This window comes from Molossus molossus, unplaced genomic scaffold, assembly GCF_014108415.1.
Source record: "Molossus molossus isolate mMolMol1 unplaced genomic scaffold, mMolMol1.p scaffold_m16_p_4, whole genome shotgun sequence".
Taxonomy (NCBI): Eukaryota; Metazoa; Chordata; class Mammalia; order Chiroptera; family Molossidae; genus Molossus; species Molossus molossus.
The window spans coordinates 97,386,532-97,407,582 of NW_023425377.1; positions in this window are offsets into that span (position 1 = coordinate 97,386,532).

Consider the following 21,051-nt stretch of genomic DNA (forward strand, 5'->3'; position numbering starts at 1 on the left):
CGGTTGCAGTTTGTCCCAGGCCCTGGTCGGTTGTGTGGGTGGCGGCCACTCGATGTGTCCCTTCACATCGATGTTTCTCTCTCTCTCTCTCTGTTCCTCTCTCTCCCTCCCACTCTACCTGAAAAAAAAAAAAGTCTGTATCTGTATTTCTAGTAGAACTATAATATGAACTAAATATGTTATTAAATTTTTTAAGAAAATTTTGTAGCCATATCAAAAAAGTAAAGTAACAGGTGAAATTAACTTTAATAATGTATTTACTTAAACCAATTTATTGAAAATTTTGTTATTTTAACATATAATTTATATAAAAATTAATGACGAGGTAGTTTAGATTCTTTTTTGTATATAAAATCTTTAATTTTTCAGCCTTATTGAGGTATAATTGATAATAAACTTGTAAGATGTTTAAAGTGTAAAACTTGATGAAAATGATATATGTAAACATTGTGAAAGGATCTCTCCCATTAGGTAAATGAACGCATCCATAACCTCATATAACTACTTTTTAATTTTTGTTGGTGTGAAAGAATACTAAGTCTTTAAATTCGAATGTGTGTTATACCTTTACAACACATTTCAATTCTGATTAGCCCATGTCTATTGCTCAATAGACACCTGGCTGTTGGCTACCACATTAAACAGCATGGGTTCCTTTAAGTTAGGAGGCTGAAACGCAATGTGGGAGTAAATAGCATCCATGCAATATGAGGAACACATTTGTCTCTGCACTCAGTAAAATGGTTTTGGATATTTTCCTTAAATCAATTGCATTCTGGCATTTCCAACATAGCAAATCACATTTAGAAAACTGTTTAAATCAATGATTTTTGGTGAAGATGTTATAATTTATTAACAAATTATAAAAGCCCTGGCCAGTTTGGCTCAGCGGTTAGAGCATTGGCCTGCGGACCAGAGAGTCCTGGGTTCAGTTCCCGCTAAGGGCACGTACCTCGGTTGCAGTTTGTCCCTGGCCTTGGTTAGGGTCGTGTGGGTGGCAACCAGTTGATGTGTCTCTCTCACATTGATGTTTCCCTCTCTCTCTTCCTCCCTCCCTCTCTCCCACTCTATCTGAAGATAAATGCAAACGTGTCAGTCATCAGGTGAGGATAAAAAAAGAAAAAAAGAAAAAGTTATTCATAATAGAGATACTCTTGCGAATTGACACCTGATTACCCCAGATAAATGCCGTTTTCATTCTGGATTTTAAAAAATGAGTAGGGGTGAGATTTTAGGGTAGCATTAATTAAATTGGAATTAAATTCCTGGAGTCTAAATTATGATGGCATTTTCTTTTCCCTTAAAGGAAGTAACATAGGAACACACAGGATCACAGATAAAGTATACACAGGCAGGAGACATTCGCAGTGAAAGATGTTTCATCTTCAAGACACTCATATTTTCAACTAATCCAAAGGAGCTCCGAAATTCAGCTATAAAAGCTGGACAGTAATGGCTTGAGCAGGGCTACACAGGAGCCCCAGAGATGTTTCAGAACGCTGGTTAGAATATTATCGTGTATTTCAAGGTGAATCCTGGTTCCCATGGAAATTGATAAGTGTGCACTGTAAGCCAAGTATTAAAAACTGAAAAAAATGGACCAAAAAAAAAAAAGAAAAAAGAAAAATGGAAGATCCGAAGGAAAAACTAGCCAAGATAATATGCACTGAAACAAAATACACAAACTTTATCGTTAGTTTTTTTTCTGCTTGGAGTAGTTACCCACCATCTTCATTGCTGCTGCTTTTATGCAGACAATAATGATTAAAAACTCATAGCCTTAATCTTATAAAGTGTATTGCTTACCTTGTCTTTTTTTTTAGAGGATTTTTTTTTTTTTTCCAGATTGAAAAGAGAGTGAGCTATTACTTCTCTCCTTTGCTAACACTGTTTACGTTAATTGCAGTCACAGAGGTAGTTGACTTTTTGTATATGATTCTCTCAGTTTCTTTTGGAAGCCGCAGAATGAAATTAATAGAAATGTTTGTGAGTTCCTCCTCAGGACTTCACACCTCTATTTTCTTCATTGATTATGGTTCCTCTTCTATATTTTGGTATAAGGGAAAAAGACCTTGTTTCTAAAGGGTTTATGATCATCTCTTCTCTTTTATTGTTGAGCAGAGGGAAGATGTACTAAAATTTCCCTGAGGAAAAGTGGGCTATAAATTCATGGTGGAGAAGGTAGGAATCTGAAGGAGAGGTCTTAAACCACCCTTTCACTATGGCCATTATCCGTAAGAAATGTGAAACAAAAAGAAGAGAAAGCCAAGTGAAAATTAACTTTAAGTCACAGACACTGACATGTGGCTTCTGTGATTTAGAGTAGAGTCATGTCAGGACCAGTCCTGAAATAAGTAACACGGAGGACAGGCACTTTTATGTTGTCTGTAATTGGACAAGTGAAGAAAATGATTTGTTGAAGGTGATGCTAATGACAACAAAGCAATGTCAAATTGTGTGCTGGGAGATAAAAAAATAAAGCAGGATGGAGAAGGGGCATTTGTGCACAGCTTAAGTTTATGAAGAAAAAATTTGGTGTCAGAGGGAAAAATTTTTGTGACCACAAAAATGCAAATGTGATGAATTATCTCTTTGGCTTAGTTTTAATTTTTATTGGTATTTCCTTTCTGGTGTAAACGAAATATGTTATGTTTCACTAAACCCAGTCTTGGCTGGACCTGCATTGTGATTCCAGGTGATATTTAACAGCTACCTATTTTCAATTATGATAACATATATCATGCAGTCCTGTTGGTCTGGAGATAACTTTATTTTTCAAAAAGAGACAAGCAGTTTAGCAATAGTTTTTTAGTAATTATTAGGGTCATGTTTTATTTCCCACCCTCCACCTCTGAACTATGCTCTGAACAGTGTTGAAATAATCACGCACCTGCCTCATTCACATTTGCCTTTGTGGCCAGTTTCTGCCTCTTCCTGCCCATCCCATTTTCTCCAGGGTTCAGCCTTGGGGAAGAGTCCATAGTTCTTTGTGTTAGGACTGAACATTTTTCTCTGGCCAATAACTAGAGAGTTTTCATATTAAAAACAAGCAACCCCCTCAAAAACAATGACAACAACAAAACAAAAACCAAACCAACAAATGGAAACAACCCATGGCAATTAAACATAAAAGGAATAAAAACAACAACCTAATAATATTTAATTTCATATCAAATCTCTAACCTAATATTACAATTTTTCTTGTTTTAGGTCCCAGCAGTCTAAGTGGCCCCACTGAAAAAATTCTGTGCGAGAGCCAGACCATAAGTTAGACAAGTCCGCCTTACTGGAGAGAGAGAGTAATCATGTTCCAAGAGAGCTTACAACTTGGTATTAAGCAGGCCTAGGTTAATTCTCTCTAGACTGTGGGCAGGGGTTGTACGTTTTTACCTATATTTTTTAGAGAAAGGATCTCTTTCTGTGAGAGAGGGCTGGGCATGGAGGGGGAAACCGTTGAGAAAGCATTTGGAATTCTACAGAAAGGAGACTTTCCACCAGCTACTCAGTTGTTTTCAGAAGGGCATCCCTAATTTTTCTTTTCAAACAATAATTTTTATTGTCTTTGGTTTATTGTGATAAGAATTAAAGAGACTTTAATAAGTGAAATTCATAGATAATCTACACGCCTTATTTTGGTCTAGGGCTTTACGTACTGGCCTCCTTTTAATTTTAAATATTATTTATTTTCTGTATGGGTAGTAATTATATGCTTTAAAATTTAAATATACAAAGGATGTTCATCACAGAGTCTACCTTCCACCTCGGTATCTCAGGTATCCAGTTCTCAGTGCAGCATACTAGTATTATCATTTGTATGTGTGCTTTATTTTGGGGTATCTTTATTACTTAATATTCTTTTTTTTTTTTTTTTTTATAAATCTTTATTGTTGAATGTAGAATGTATTACAGATGTTCCTCATTTTCCCCCCATTGACCCCCCCTGCCCCCCTCCCACCCTTTCCCACACTATTGTCTGTGTCCATTGGTTATGCATGTAAGTTCTTTTTTTTTTTTTTTTTTCCACATCTTTAATGTTGGATGTAAAATGTATTACAGATGTTCCACATTTTTCCCCCATTGACCCCCTCCTCCCCACTCCCGCCCCCCTCCCACCTTTTCCCAAACTATTGTCCGTGTCCATTGGTTATGCATATAAGTTCTTTGGTTTATTTCTTCCCACCCCCCCAACCCCTTTCCCTTTGAGGTTTGTCAGTCTAGCAATGAATTTGTGCTTCTTAATCCCTTCACCTTTTTCATCCATTCCCCCAACCCCTTTCCCAACTGGCAACCAACAAAATGTTCTCTGTATCTATGAGAATGTTCCTGTTCTTCCTGTTCATTTTGTTTGTAGATTCCATTGTCGATAGATATGTATTCATTGCCATTTTGTTTGTTCATACATTTTATCTTTTTCTTTTAAAAGACCCTTCATCATTTCATATAATAACCGTTTGGTAGTGATGAACTCCTTTAACTTTTTCTTGTCTGGGAAAGTTTTTATATGTCCATCGATTCTAAATGACAGCTTTGCAGGATAGAGTAATTTTGGTTGTAGGTTCTTGCTTTTCATCACTCTGAATATTTCTTGCCACTCCCTTCTGGCCTGCAAAGTTTCTTTTGAGAAATCAGCTGACAGCTTTATGGGAACTCCCTTGTAGGTAACTAGCTGCCTTTCTCTTGCTGCTTTTAGGATTCTCTCTTTGTCTTGAACCTTTTGCATTTTGATGATGATGTGCCTTGGTGTGGGCCTCTTGGGGTTCATCTTGTTTGGGACTCTCTGTGCTTACTGGACTTGTATGTCTGTTTCCTTCACCAAGTTAGGAAAGTTTTCTGCCATTATTGTTTCAAACAGGTTTTCGATTTCTTGTTCTCTCTCTTCTCCTTCCGGCACCCCCAAGATGCGAATGTTGGCACGCTTGAAGTTGTCCCAGAGGCTCCTTACACTATCCTCATTTTTTTGGATTCTTTTTTCTTTTTGTTGTTCTGGTTGGGCGTTTTTTGCTTCCTTATATTCCAAATCGATGGTTTGCTCCTTGGATTTACGTACTCTATTATTGAAGCTATGTAAATTATTCTTTATTTCAGTTAAAGCCTCCTTCGTTTCTAACTGTGCAGCAATCATTTCTGACTGGTACTTTTTTATGCTCTTGAGGCCCTCACTGAGTTCACTGAGCATCCTTATAAGCAGTATTTTGAACTCAGCATCTGTTAGGTTGCTTATCTCCATTTCGCTTAGTTCTTTTCTTGGGGTTTTGTTCTGTTCTTTCATTTGGGACCTGTTTCTTTGTATCCTCATTTTGGCTGCCTCCCTGTGTTTGTTTCTGTGTATTACTTAATGAGAGGTATGGGGCTCGCTGAGACCCGATGCTGCTCGTTTGAAAGAATTTAGGAAAAACCTGAAGCAGGATCCAAGATAGGCCAATCCCATGGTTAAGCAAGTAGCAACAGCTTGGGTGGGCTTGAAAGTTGTGTGGGGCGGGGCGGGGCGGGGCCTCAGGGAGTCACCAGGGCGGGGCTACCAGTGTGAGCCAGGCTGCTGGAGTCCCAGATATGGCGACTGTCTGCCGCCCCAGGGAAGGGCTCACCAAAGGAACAAAGGCCTCTTACAGCACGTTTGTCCCCGAGAAAGACCCCTCTCCAGCCCTCGCTCCAGTGCCAAACAGTTCTTCCCTGTATGTCTCTGGTGCCTCTCGAGCTGCCTCCCCTCCGAGCCTAGAGGGAGAGAGTCCGATAAGTCCGTGCGCGGGCCCTTTAGGGAGCTGCCTGTGGCTCCAGCCAGGTCAGCTTCCCTGAGCCTCAGTTTCTGCTGGTTTTTCCAGCCAGAAGTTATGGGGACTTCTCTTCCTGGCACTGGAAACCTGAGCGGGGCACCTGGTGTGGGACGGGGACCCCTCAGTCCTCAGGAAGGACCTTCCCAGCCGCGGGAGCCTCCTGATTTTTATCCGCCACACTTGGGTGTGGGACCAGCCCGCCGCGCTGCCGCGCCGCTGCCGCCACCCCTCGCGCCGCCGCCCCTCCTACCGGTCTGGATGTAGCTGCTTTTTTTTTTTTTTAATTCCGTAGTTGTAGGGCTTCCATTCAGCTTGATTTCAGGCGGTTTTGGATGATGGTTGTTCTGTAGTTTTGTTGTAACTTGGATGTGGTTGTGGGAGAACGCGATACTGCATTTCCCTACGCAGCCATCTTGCCCGGAAGTCGCATATAAGTTCTTTGGTTTATTTCTTCCCACCCCCAACCCCTTTCCCTTTGAGGTTTGTCAGTCTAGCAGTGAATTTGTACTTCTTAATCTCTTCACCTTTATCACCCATTCCCCCAAGCCCCCTCCCAACTGGCAACCAACAAAATGTTCTCTGTATCTATGAGAATGTTTCTGTTCTTCCTGTTCATTTTGTTTGTAGATTCCATTGTTGATAGATATGTATTCATTGCCATTTTGTTTGTTCATATATTTTATTTTTTCTTCAAAAAGACCCTTCAACATTTCATATAATAATGGTTTGGTGGTGATGAACTCCTTTAACTTTATTTAATATTCTTTTCCCCCTATTTTTTTTTGTTTTTGTTTTTATCCTCACCCGAGGACATCCTTTCCATTTTTTGTTCAGGTAGAGTGGGAGGGAGAGAGAGGAACAGAGAGAGAGAGAGAAACATCGATGTGAAAGGGACACATCGAGCGGCTGCCACCCATATGACCCAACCAGGGCCGGGGACAAACTGCAACCGAGGTACGTGCCCTTAGCGGGAACCGAACCCGGGTCTCTCTGGACCACAGGCCGATGCTCTAACCGCTGAGCCAAACTGGCCAGGGCATCCCCCTATTTTTTTACACAAATTTATGCATACTGTTACCATACATATTGCTCCACACTTTGCTTATTTTTTAACTGACAGTATATCTTGAAAGTCAATTTATTTTATTTTATTTTATTTTATTTCTTCATTTTTAGTGAATTTTTATTTATTTTTTTGTTACAGATATTTTACCTTTTTACCCCATTGGCACCCCCCCCCCCGTCCCCGGCTTAGTTGTCCATGTCCATTGGTCATGCATACATACATGTAAGTTCTGTGGTTTATCTCTTCCCACCCCCCCACCCCCCTCCCCTCTTCTGAGGGATGTCAGTCTGTGCCCTACTTCCATGTGTCTGGGTCTACTGTATTCCTCAGACTGTTATGTTCATTATATTCCGTATATAAGTGAGATCATGTGGTATTTGTCTTTTTCTGCTTGGCTTCTGTCACTTAGGATAATACTTTCCAGGTCCCTCCATGTCGTCTCAAAGGATAAGAGATCTTTCTTTCTTACTGCTGCATAGTACTCCATTGTGTATATGTACCACTGCTTTTTTATCCATTCGTCTACTGGTGGACACTTGGGCTGTTTCCAGATCTTAGCTATTGTAAATAGTGCTGCTATGAACATGGGGGTACATATATTCTTCCTGATTGGTGTTTCAGGCTTCTTAGGGTATATTTCCAGCAGTGGGATCACTGGGTCAAATGGAAGTTCAATTTTTAATTTTTTGAGGTAGCACCATATTGTTTTCCATAGCGGCTGCACCAGTCTGCATTCCCACCAACAGTGTATTAGAGTCCCCTTTTCTCCACACCCTCGCCAACACTTGTTGTTTGAGGATTTGTTGATGGCAGCCATTCTGACAGGTGTGAGGTGATACCTCATTGTTGTTTTAATTTGCATCTCTCTGATGATTAGTGATGTTGAGCATTTCTTCATATGTCTCTTGGCCATTTGTATGTCCTGTTTAGAGAGGTGTCTATTCAGCTCCTCTGCCCATTTTTTAATTGGGTTCTTTGTCTTCCTTTTGTGGAGTTGTATGAGCACTCTATATATATTGGAAATTAACCCCTTATCTGATACATCATTGGCAATGATGTTCTCCCATACAGTGGGTTGCCTTTCCATTTTGATGATTGTTTCTTTTGCTGTGCAGAAGCTTTTTAGTTTGATATAGTCCCATGTGTTCATTTTCTCCTTTATTTCTGTTGCCTTAGGTGATGTATCAGTAAAAATTCTGCTGCGTATGATATCCGAAATTTTGTTGCCTACATTTTCTTCTAGAATTTTTATGGATTCACGGGTCACATTTAAGTCTTTTATCCATTTTGAGTTTATTTTTGTGTATGGTGTAAGTTGATGGTCTAGTTTCATTTTTTTGCATGTAGCTGTCCAATTTTCCCAGCACCATTTATTAAAGAGGCTGTCTTTACTCCACTGTATGCTCTTGCCACCTTTGTCAAATATTAATTGAGCGTATTGCCTTGGGTCCATTTCTGGGTTTTCAGTTCTGTTCCACTGGTCTATGAGCCTGTTCTTGTGCCAGTACCAGGCTGTTTTGGTTACAGTCGCTTTGTAGTATAACCTGATATCTGGTATTGTGATCCCACCTACTTTGTTCTTCTTTTTCAAGATTGCTGTGGCTATTCGGGGTCTTTTTTGGTTCCATATGAACTTTTGAAGTATTTGTTCTAGTTCTATGAAATATGTCGTTGGTATTTTGATGGGGATTGCATTGAATCTATAGATTGCTTTGGGTAGTATGGACATTTTAATGATGTTAATTCCTCCAATCCATGAACAGGGTATGTGCTCTCACTTTTTTATATCTTCCTCTATTTCTTTTTTCAATGACCTGTAGTTTTCTGAAAATAGGTCCTTTACTTCTTTGGTTAAGTTTATTCCTAGGTATCATAATTTTTTTGGAGCGATGGTAAATGGGATTGTTTTTTCAGTTTCTCTTTCTGTGAGTTCATCATTGATGTACAAGAATGCTGTCGATTTCTTGACGTTAATTTTGTATCCTGCTACTTCGCCAAATTCATTTATTAAGTCTAATAGATTTTTGATGGAGTCTTTAGGGTTTTCTATGTACAATATCATGTCATCTGCAAATAATGACAGTTTCACTTCCTCCTTTCCAATTTGGATCCCTTTTATTTTTTCTTCATGTCTGATTGCTGTGGCTAAGACTTCCAATACAATGTTAAATAAGAGTGGCGAAAGTGGATATCCCTGTCTTGTTCCTGTTCTTAATGGAAATGTTTTTAGTTTCTGTCCATTGAGTATGATGTTGGCTGTAGGTCTTTCATATATGGCCTTTATTATGTTGAGATATGATCCCTCTATTCCTACATTGCTGAGCATTTTTATCAGAAATGGATGCTGGATTTTGTCGAATGCTTTTTCAGCATCTATTGATATGATCATGTGGTTTTTCTTCTTCATTTTGTTTATGTGGTGTATCACATTTATTGATTTGCGAATATTGTACCAGCCTTGCATCCCTGGAATGAATCCCACTTGGTCATGGTGAATAATTTTTTTGATGTATTTCTGGATCCGATTTGCTAATATTTTGTTCAGGATTTTGGCGTCTATGTTCATCAGGGATATTGGCCTGTAGTTTTCTTTCTTCGTAGTGTCTTTTTCTGGTTTTGGAATTAGAATTATGCTGGCCTCATAGAATAAGTTTGGAAGTCTTCCTTCTTCTTGAATTTTTTGAAATAGTTTGAGGAGAATGGGTGTTAGTTCTTTTTTGAATGTTCGGTAAAACTCCCCCGTGAAACCATCTGGGCCTGGGCTTTTGTTTGCTGGGAGAGTCTTGATTACCTCTTCAATTTCCTTAGTGTTATTGGTCTGTTCAAGTTTTCTATCTCTTCCGGGAATAGTTTTGGGAGACTGTGTGTTTCTAGAAATTTGTCCATTTCGCTTAGATTGTCGAATTTGTTGCCATATAGTTGTTCATAGTAGTTGTTAACGATCTTTTGTATTTCCGTGGTGTTGGTGGTTACTTCTCCTCTTTCATTTCTGATTTTGTGTATTTGGGTTCTCTCTCTTTGTTTCTTGGTGAGTCTAGCTAAGGGTCCATCAATCTTGTTTATCTTTTCGAAAAACCAGCTCTTTGTTTCATTGATCCTTTGAATTGTTTTTTTGGCCTCTATGTCATTTATTTCTGCTCTGATCTTTACTATTTCCTTCCTTCTACTTGCTCTGGGGTTTTCTTTTTGTTTGCTTTCTAATTCTTTAAGTTGTGAGGTTAGACAGTCAATTAGAAATTTTTCTTGTTTTTTGAGGTAGGCCTGTAGTGCTATGAACTTCCCTCTCAGAACTGCTTTCGCTGCATCCCATAGATTCTGTGTTGTTGTATGTTCATTTTCATTGGTTTCCAGGAAGTTTTTGATTTCTTCATTGATCTCCTCGGTGACCCATTCATTGTTTAATAACATGCTATTTAGCCTCCATGTGTTGAAATGTCTTTGCATGTTCTTGTTGCAATTGATTTCTAGTTTCATGCCATTGTGATCTGAGAAGATGCTTGATATGATTTCAATCTTCTTGAACTTGTAGAGATTTAGTTTGTGTCCTATCATGTGGTCTATCTTTGAGAATGTCTCATGTGCACTTGAGAAGAATGTGTATTCTGTAGTTTTGGGGTCTAATTCTCTGTAGATATCTATTAAATCCATTTGGTCTAGTGCTTCATTTAGAGTCTCTGTTTCCTTGCTAATTTTTTGCCTAGAGGATCTATCCATTGCTGTCACGGGGTGTTGAAGTCCCCTGCTATGATTGTATTGTTGTCGATTTCTCCTTGGAAGTCCTCCAGAAGATTTTTAATATATTTTGGTGCTCCTATATTGGGTGCATATATGTTTATCATGGTTATATCTTCCTGTTGGATAGATCCTTTCAATATTATGTAGTGGCCGTCTTTGTCTCTAGTTATGGTCTTCATTTTGAAATCTATTTTATCAGATATGAGAATTGCTACCCCAGCTTTTTTTTTGCTTTCCATTTGCTTGGAAAATTTTTTTCCATCCCTTCACTTTCAACCTATGTGAGTCTTTTGTTGAGAGGTGGGTCTCTTGTAAACAACATATAGATGAGTCATGCTTTCTTATCCAATCAGCTACTCTGTGTCTCTTTATGGGAGCATTCAATCCATTAACGTTTAAGGTGATTATTGATATGTACTTGTTTATTGCCATTTTTGTTTAGTGTGGTTCTATTTTTCTTCCCATTTCTACTGCTAATCACAGCAGTCCTTTTAACATTTCTTGCAGTGCTGGTTTGGTGCTAATGTATTCCCTTAGCCTTTTTTGGTCTGGGAAGCTCTTTATTTGATCTTCTATTTTGAATGATAGCCTTGCTGGGTAGAGTAGTCTTGGATTCAGATTCTTGTTTTTCATGACTTTGATTACTTCATGCCATTCTCTTCTGGCCTGTAGTGTTTCTTGTGAGAAGTCAGCTGAGAGCCTTATGGGGTTCCCTTTGTAGGTAACCTGTTGCTTATCTCTTGCTGCTTTTAGGATTCTCTTTTTGTCTTTAATTTGTGGCATTTTGATTACTATGTGTCTTGGTGTGGGCCTGTTTGGGTTCTTCTTACTTGGGACTCTCTGTGCTTCTTGAACTTGAATGCCTTCTTCCTTCACCAAATTAGGGAAGTTTTCTCTCACTATTTTTTTGAATATATTCTCTATGCCTTGATCATTTTCTTCTTCTTCGGGGACTCCTATGATGCGAATATTATTACGTTTCCAGTTGTCCTATAGTTCTCTTAAGCTGTCTTCCTGTTTTTTTAATAGTTTTTTCCTTTTATTTTTCTGATTGGTTGATTTTTTCTACCCTGTCTTCTAATTCACTGATCCGGTCCTCAGCTTCCCCTACTCTGCTTTTTAAACCTTCCAATGTGTTTTTCATTTTGGATATGTCATTTTTTATCTCTTCTTGTTGGTTTTTAATTTCCAGTTGGCTTATTTTCAGTGTCTCTATGTCCTTACTCAGCTTCCTCAAGATCATGGCTCTGAATTCTAGCTCTGTTAACATGCCTAATTGCTCCACATTGACCTCATCTTCGGTGGAGGTGTCTTGCTCTTTCATTTGGCTTCTGTTTCTGTGTTTCACCATTTTGGCTATCACTGTGGGCTTTGGAGCCTGTCAAGTTCTCCCTGTGGGTGTTGGTGTTCTGCTGTTTGTGGCTCCCTCTCCTGTGTTTAGATGAGCGAGGGAGGACCCACGTTGAACACCACTGTCAAGTCTTGCTTTCCTGGTTAAAGTTGCCAGCCCAGGAAACGTACTGTTATCCTCTAGCTTTTTGCCTGGAGGCTAGCAGTCTAGGTTACTTGATGAGTTTTGGATTGTCCGTTGATTGAAAAACTCCCTCTGGTGCTCAGCCAAGGGGCTTTCACGAGGGTGGGGCAGATGCTGGTTGTTAGTGAGCCTCAATTAGCACTTCATTGGCCCACAGGGTGGGGTTGGATCTCCGAGGGAGGGGCTGCTGCCTCTCCTCAGAACCCTGGGAAGGAGCAATATGGCCACCATCCTGCGTGGCTGCACTCAGCAAAAGCTCTGAGTGCCCTCCAAACCCCGAGTGTCCCGACACAGTTCCAGTCCAGTCCGCCCTCCCTCTGCCGGAGCCCAAGGTGAGTGGCTGTGGCTGTTTCAGCCTCTGTCCTGGCTCTGCGCTGTGGAGCCGCCTGGGAGTGTGACCCGAGGGCGCCGCTCCCAGCTGAGGCCGCTGCCGAGCTGCCGACCGTGGGCTCCCAGCCCCGTCTCGCGCCTTCGCAAGCCTACCGGGATCGAGTCGGTGTCCCTCGTTGTATGGTCCTCGCAAGCTGCTTTTCTGTTGGTTTTTCCCGTCGATTTGTCTGTGTTATAGTTGTAATTCCAGTTTGGTTCTGGGAGACGGTCTGTGTAGTTCCGTTCACTCCGCCGCCATTTTTTTCCTCGAAAGTCAATTTATTTTAATATATAAAGAGCTAATTCATTATTTTTTTAAAAATAAGTTTTTTTTTTTTATTAATTTTAGAGAGGGAGAGAAAGAGAGAGAGAGAGAGACATCGATGAGAGAGAAACATTGATTGGCCATCTCCTGCATGCCCCTCACTGGGGATGGAGCCAAAACCCTGGTATGTGCCCTGACTGGGAATCCAACCAGCGACCAGCATGGGACAGTGCTCAACCAATTGAGCCATACTGGCTGGGCTATTTCATTCTTTTTTAAAATGACTACATGGTATTCTCTTATGTATATTTCTTAATTTAATAAATTAAAATCATTGTATGTAAATATTTAGGTTGTTTGTTCGTTTTGCTCTTATAAAAAATGTTGTAATAAATATCTTTTCCTAAGTGTATGAGTACATCTATAGGATATATTCCCAGAAGTGGAATTTCTCACTGTACATATTTATAAATTTGCTGGATATTGACAAATTATCTTCCATGTTCATTTTGAAACTGAATACTCACCAGCACTGTATGAGAGTGTCTTTTACTTTACAACATCATCTGCAGTATCAAATTAAACTCTAGATCCTTGCCAGCCTGATAATGAACACTTGGTACCGTGGTGTTTCTCCTACCATGAATGAACTTGGGCATTATCTCATTCATTTAGGAATCATATTTATTTCTTTAAAGTGAATTATGTGCTCATATTCTTTGCCATTTTTCTAATGTGCTATTAGACTTTAAAAACTAATTTGTAGAAACTCTTTATATATTAAAGGGGGGATAATCCATTTATAACATGGTTGTTTTTTCCTCTCCAGTTTGTAATGCATTTTGACTTGTTCGGTGAATTTTGTCATGCAGAAATGTTTGTGATATATGTAGTTAAATTTATCCACATTTTATTTTTTATTTTTATTTTTATTTTTTGTTTTTTTTTTTTTATCCTCACCCGAGGACATTTTTCCATTTTTTGCTCAGGTAGAGTGGGGGGGAGAGAGAGGAACAGAGAGAGAGAGAGAAACATCGATGTGAAAGGGACACATCGAGTGGCTGCCACCCGCACAACCGACCAGGGCCGGGGACAAACTGCAACCGAGGTACGCGCCCTTAGCGGGAACCGAACCCGGGTCTCTCAGGACCGCAGGCCGATGCTCTAACCGCCAGGGCAAATTTATCCACATTTTAATCATAGGAGTTCTGAGTTTTTATTTATTTATTTATTTATTTATTTATTTATTTATTTATTTTTTATCCTCACCGGAGGACATTTTTGCATTTATCTTTAGATAGAGTGGGAGGGAGAGAGGGGGGAAGAGAGAGAGAAACATCAATGTGAGAGAGACACATCAACTGGTTGCCACCCACACGACCCCAACCGGGCCGGGGACAAACTGCAACCGAGGTACATGCCCTTAGTGGGAACTGAACCCAGGACTCTCTGGTCCACAGGCTGATGCTCTAACTGCTGAACCAAATGAGCCAGGGCAGAGTTCTGAGTTTTTAAATCATGATTTGAAAGGCTTTCTCTAGCTGAGATTATGATAAATTCTCCAATGATGTCTAATAATTAGTCACTTCCTCCTTTTAGAAACACATACACACCAATCCTTAATCATCCTAAAGGTGGTCAAGGTACAAATATCAAAAGTAGAATGGAGGCTCTTCTTGCCCAGACACAGTGGAAAACAGACACTGATGCTGGGCTCTAAAAGGCTTCTCCTTGAATCTGCTTTCAAAGGTTATCTGGTGCAAATGGGGTCTGTCTCTACTCCCCTCACCTACTGCTCTTGAAGTGGAAGGCGCCTGACGTTGGTAGAGATGTTATGCAGGTATAATTGAGGATAATGTCTCCCTCCTGCCCACAAATATCACTAAAACGAGAACTTCATATTAGTTTGTGCAGTGCTGTAGAAAGCAATCCGAGGCACATACACTGTGGAATAGATCTGATGTCATTAACTTTAAGGTTAAATGCCTTCTCAGTGAGTTACCTGTGCAAGTAAATTAAATCAAACATTTAATGTTAGCTATGCAAGTTATCTCATTTATGAAGGTTAAATAGCTGAATTTCAGTATAATTTTTTAGCTTTGCAATCGTGGAGCTCCGGAAGGAGTTCTTATTGTATATACCCTTCCAAATTGCTTAAGGAAAGCAACTATGCATATTAATGTCTTACTTTCTCACCTTTCAATGTGGTAATGAAATACCTGCAGGTGGAAAGTAATATACATTAACTGCTTGCATTAGTTAAGAAAATAAAACAAAAAAAAGAGTAACCCTTCTTTATAATCTTGAAAGCAACATAGTTGATAAAGGAAACCCTAAAAGAGTACCAAGAAGGTAAAATGATTTTTTTTCTAAAAAATAAATTTTCCAGAGCTTGGGATAATTTTAATTATTGCAAATATTTACATTGTTAAGATTGCATAGTCATTATTAAATATATGATACACTGTTTCCAAAGTTGCCATTTTTATTATAGCTGTTTTATACCTTTTTTTTTAAAAAAAATATGTTTTTATTGATATTTTAGAGATAGAGAGGAAGAGAGAGAGAGAGAGCGAGAGAGAGAGAGAGAGAGAGAGAAACATTGATGTGAAGTACATCAATCAGCTGCCTCCTGCATGTCCCCTACTGGGGATTAAGCCTGCAACCCAGGCATGTGCTCTGACCAGGAATCGAACTGGGTGGGACCTTTCAGTCCATGGGACAATGCTCAATCCACTGAGCCACACCGGCCTGGCGTTTTACACCTTTCTAACACCACACTCATGATTAGGGGCTCTTTTTGGCAAAGATTTTCTATCTCAATAAGGAAAACAAAATGTCATCACAATCTGCCAAACTGGCCCATCTGGATGGTCTGAATGAAATGCCAGTGGATTAATGAGACTGCTTGGATAGGGAGGACAATTCAGGCAGCACAGAGCTGGAGAGGGGTCTTTCTTTACTATGGAGCACGTGTAGGCTCTTCCAGAGGAAACGGAATACAGATGTGCATTGTCTTAGCTATTGGTTTTTATTATTATTATTTTTAAAGAGAATTCAGGGAAGTAAGGAAACAGGAAATGATGTCCCTAGCTACAAAGAGGTTGGACTGTTTTAGGGGAATTAGCAGGTCAGTAAGGATATAGCATCATGATATCATCTAGATAATGAGAGAAACAAGGAGGGCAAGGGGAGCTGTGCTTGTTCTGGGAGACAGTGCTGGGCGCTTAGACTAGAGTGGTGAGGGCGGGCAGAGTGGAGACATGCCTTTTAGGCACCAGGGAGCAGGCTGTGGTCATGCTGAGGCTTCTTGATAGGTGATGGAAAGCACTGGCAAGTGTATATACGGCTTATTCAGCATACTAACATAACCTGTGTCTAGTCATTGGTAAGTAATAACTTACAAACTCTCAGTGAGCATTGCACTGAGGCCAGGGAATCGAAGTACAGTATTGATTATTTATTAAGCATGGGAATTAGCTGTACAGTATGGGATCTGGACATCGTGTTTTTCACCCACAACCACGGGGCCTCCATCGTGATGATATTCACGAGCGTAATGAATTTCTTTTTCTTTTTTATCCTCACCCGAGGACATTTTTCCATTTTTTGTTCAGATAGAGCGGGAGGGAGAGAGAGGAAGAGAGAGAGAGAGAAACATCGACGTGAAGGGACACATCGAGTGGCTGCCACCCTCACGACCAACCAGGGCCGGGGACAAACTGCAACCGAGGTACATGCCCTTAGCGGGAACCAAACCCGGGTCTCTCTGCACCGCAGGCCGAGGCTTCAACTGCTGAGCCAAACCGGCCAGGGCCGTAATGAATTTCAAACCCAGGTTTCCTTGGAGGTTTGTGGGAAAATGTTGGAGAGATGCAGAAGGTGACACAGGAATAATGACTCAGTATTTCCCACTGTGAAAATATCGCAGAATAAAGGCTGATCTGACTTAACATTGTATAGGCTCAGTATTTTCCTGTGAGACCTAAAGTTACCTGTAGAAAAGCTGGGTATCATGTATAAAACAGATGTAGTTCTGTCCCTGTATCGCTTGTACCTGGGTTTCAGACACAGATCTTGAATTTTCTGAGACTCCAGTGCATATTTTTTCTTTTCTGCCTAGCTTCATGTAAGTGAGTGAAGCATTTAATAACCGTACTTTGACCTCCTTCAAGAGAAAGTTCCTTAAAATACCAAGTTATAACCCCTACAAGGTTCAACTCAACAATCTCTACAAATGACAGCCAAAAGCAGGAATTTATTGTTAGAAAGGAGGAAATGAAACTGAGCGAAGTCTCTGAATTTACTGCATAAAAATGGAATCTATGTTTTGTAGCTCTCTGTTTAAACTTAAGGGTTCATCAACTATTAACATTTTCTAGTTATTTTATGTTATGCATGTACTTTACTGCCACATGTTTTAGAATTATAAAATAAGCATATAAATAACTTCTAATGTGAGCAAAAACCTTTTATTAGATCCGCTGATGACAGGAACAAGTTTTGTTAAAAGGGCAAAGAAGTTATATGAATTTTATGTGACTTAATCAGCCAGATTTCTAGGTGTGATTTTTAAGATGCATTATCATTATTCCAGCTGAATTTAATTTCTAATTCCTGCTTGCATCTAGGAAACTAATAGCAAAATGCCTCTTTATGGAGAGACCAAAATATTTTCTCCATTCCCTCTTTGCAATTTCCTTCTTTAGGGGATTTAAGGCTTATCAATGGCAAAATCAGTGCTAGATATTTTTCTAGTTTGGGTACAGAAAAATGAATCTTTAAATGTGGTATAAAGATGTATCAGCCCTGGCCAGTTTGGCTCAGCGTTTAGAGCATCGGCCTGCGGTCCGGAGAGACCCGGGTTCGGTTCCCGCTAAGGGCATGTACTTCGGTTGCAGTTTGTCCCCGGCCCTGGTTGGTCGTGCGGGTGGCAGCCACTCGATGTGTCCCTTCACATCGATGTTTCTCTCTCTCTCTCCCTCCCACTCTATCTGTACAAAAAATGGAAAAATATCCTCGGGTGAGGATAAAAAAAAAAAAAAAGATGTATCAGTTGAGGCCATATACATGGTTATTTGTTATTGATTTGCCTTCTGACATATCTGAATTTTCATTGTTTATGCTGAATCTGCCAGGGCTAAGGGCCACATGCAGAGATTCAGCCCTGCGCAATGTGATGTGAATGTATAGGTGGAACAGCTTGTTTGGATGGCCTGTGCCAAAGACTCCTTATCAGAGAACCATCCTTACCTTCCTGCTCACAGGCAGGGGCCACAACAATCATCTGCATGTTATGTTATTACTTCCCTTTGCAAAAGCCACACAATAGCAGTGAATAGCAGATCAAAGTGGTCATGTCAGACTCATCAGATTCACTATTAGAGACTAAAACTAGTATGTAGAAAAAAGGAGACAGGGAGAGGAAGAGAACGAGAGAGAGACAGAGAGAAGGAAGAAAAAAGAAAAAAAAGGGAGAAGAAGGGGAAGGTAGGAGGGGGGAGGAGGGGGGAGGGGGAGTAGGAGAAGGAGGAGAAGAAGGGGAGGCCAGGGGAGGGCAGAGGAGGGGTGGAGAAGAGAGAAAGGTGTTTTACTTCTTGATTCCTCCCCAGGTCATAGATCTAATTCTTCATGAGGCTTGGAAACACTAAGTTCTCTTATTAAAAAAATTCCTCCTTTGCCTTGGTTGGTGTGGCTCAGTTGGTTGAGTGTCATCCCAGGCACCAAAAGGTTGCTGGTTCTATTCCCTGTCAGGGCACAGGCCCAGGCTGCAGGTTTGGTCCCTGGTCGGGGTGCATTTAGGAGGCAACTGATCGATGTTTCTCTCTCTCTCTCTCTCCTTCGTCCTTCCTCTTTATCTAAAGTCAATAAAAACACATTAAAAAAAAATCCCTACTATGTTCTTTTTTTTTAGAATGATAATTTGTTTTCCTTTATTGATTATAGAGAGAGAGGAAGGAAGAGGGAGAGAGAGAAATATCAATGAGAGAGAACACTGATTGGCCACCTCCCGCATGACCCCACTGGGGATCGGGCCCACAATGTGGGCTTGTGTCCTGACCAGGAATCGAACCAGCAACCTCTTGGTGGATGGGTTGATGCTCAACCACTGAGCCACACTGGCTGGACCCTACTATGTTCTTGATCTAATTGGAGTAAATTTCTGTTGTTTGAAACCAGGAAAAATGAGATTAAGACAAAGGAAATGGTGACAGGGTAGTCAGCGCCACTTTTCTGGTCTCTTTATAAGTCAATTCAAACATAAAGCAGTAAGAGTGTGGTTGTATCATTTCAAGTTATATTAAGGAGTTTTAATACTGACAAAGACTCTCTCCTTTGACCAAATCTGAGTCGGACTTCTCAAAATTGAATCTCCTCCTGACTAAGCTCCAAACTTGCGTCCCTGACCTTGGCTGGCTAGTTCAGTTTTAGCAAGAACCCTGCTAAGTCAGTTCCTCACCTTCCATATCCAATCAAATTTCTTATCCCCCACCCTTCATATTTTATCACTTCTAACCTGCCTTCAGCAAGAATCCCTCTCACCTTGATATTTCCTTTGAGTAATCTTCTACCACTGGCCCCACCCTGATCCTTGGCTACACATTTCTGCTTGTCCCTGTTGCCTTCAGAGCCAAGCCCAATCTCTGGTTCCTGCTGCAGAACTCCCATTCGGCAGTCCCTCTTGAATAAAGTCTCCCTTAGGGCCCATAACAAGTATCTGAATACGTTTTTCTTTAATAATACATTGACTATGTAAGAAACATGGAGAGAATTTTTATGTGTTTATTTGAGCCCAAATGGCAATTGCTGGGAGCAAAATCTCAATGAATTGAGAAGGGCAGTTTTACAGCTTATTTTATGCACTAGAATCAAAGAAGAAGACGTAAGGAGGGGTCACATAAAATCCATTGTGGTGGATAAGGGAGGGGAGAGAAGGCAAAGTGGGGAAACCTCTGAGATTGAATAAAGAGTAAAACAGAGAAGCAAATACTTCTTTTCCCATGACAAGATGACAATGAGGGGTTCTATGGCCTTGTGCTCTGGTGTGAGGTTTACCCTGAGGGGTCTAGAAAAGGGGGATTACTTCTGACATTCCACTACCTTAGATGCCAAAAAGGCAATAGACAGGCTTACTCAAAGTAAGGACTGACCTTTGTCAAGGAAGCTACAGGCCTAGGATGTGACTACCTTCCATGACCTACTTTTAGTTAGGAATTTTTATGTTCAGACCATCTTATGTGGTTACTTTTGGCCTCTGAGTTTGTAAGGCCCGCCATGCCTCCCCTGAACTTGTCAGCTTTAGCATGTGGCCCCTTTTGAGCCCACAACAATACATGACATTGAAGGGGTTCAGAACCGGCCTCTCCAGGATGTGCTACTTTGGCATGTGGACTATTTTGAACTGAAGGCAGTTGAGACCCTGTGGACTCACGAGAAACTTTTACCTTTCCCTTAAAGAATTTAAATGAGGGGTCTTGCCCACAATAAAAGAGATGACGTTTTGTGACCTATCTGTAGGGCAAAGCAAACTGCTAATTACTGAGCATCTGCTCTTCTGATTATCCTGTATAACCTTCCTCCTCTGAAGCCCCAGGGTGCCTTACCTCATCCATAGCTCAGAATGTCACATGTATCTCGTTTCCCCCTCCTGCCTCTGCCTCTCTCATGTATGTGGGGTTCTCAATCATGTGTACATACTTAAATTTGGTTATTTTCTCTTGCTAATCTGTCTCACATAGATTTAATTATTAGGCCAGCTGAAAGAAGCTTGAAGGGTAGAGGAAAGTTTCTTCCTCCCCGACAGAACCGTATCCATCTAAAACTTCTTCAGGAAGACAGCGTTTTAAAGAAATGGGATTCAATCAAATCTCTGAGGAGCTTGATCCTTGAGGAGTGGATTCTATATTTGTTCAGTGTTACCTAAGAAGGTGAGACACCTTTAGTGTTGAAGAATAGGTGAGGGAGCAAGGTAGGAAATGGTTGAAGAGGAGCTGTTGATAGTAAAAAGAGTCTCATGATCACGACACGAGGGACAACTTGGGAACCTCCAAATTAATTTTTGAATGCAATGAGAATAAATGTCGACGGAGCATTTACCATATTGTATTCCTAAATCCTTCCTGAGGTTTTCTTCTCATGAGCAACCCAAACCAGGATCTGGCTAGGCTGTGACACGTGTCAGAAAACGCTTTAGCAATACAGCTTTCTTCCCTTTTAGGCTGCGGTATCAGGATCCAAAACATTGTTTGGATGATATCATGTGCCTATTATCCCCCCAAATGATGCTAAAGTGAATTCATTAATTTTTAAT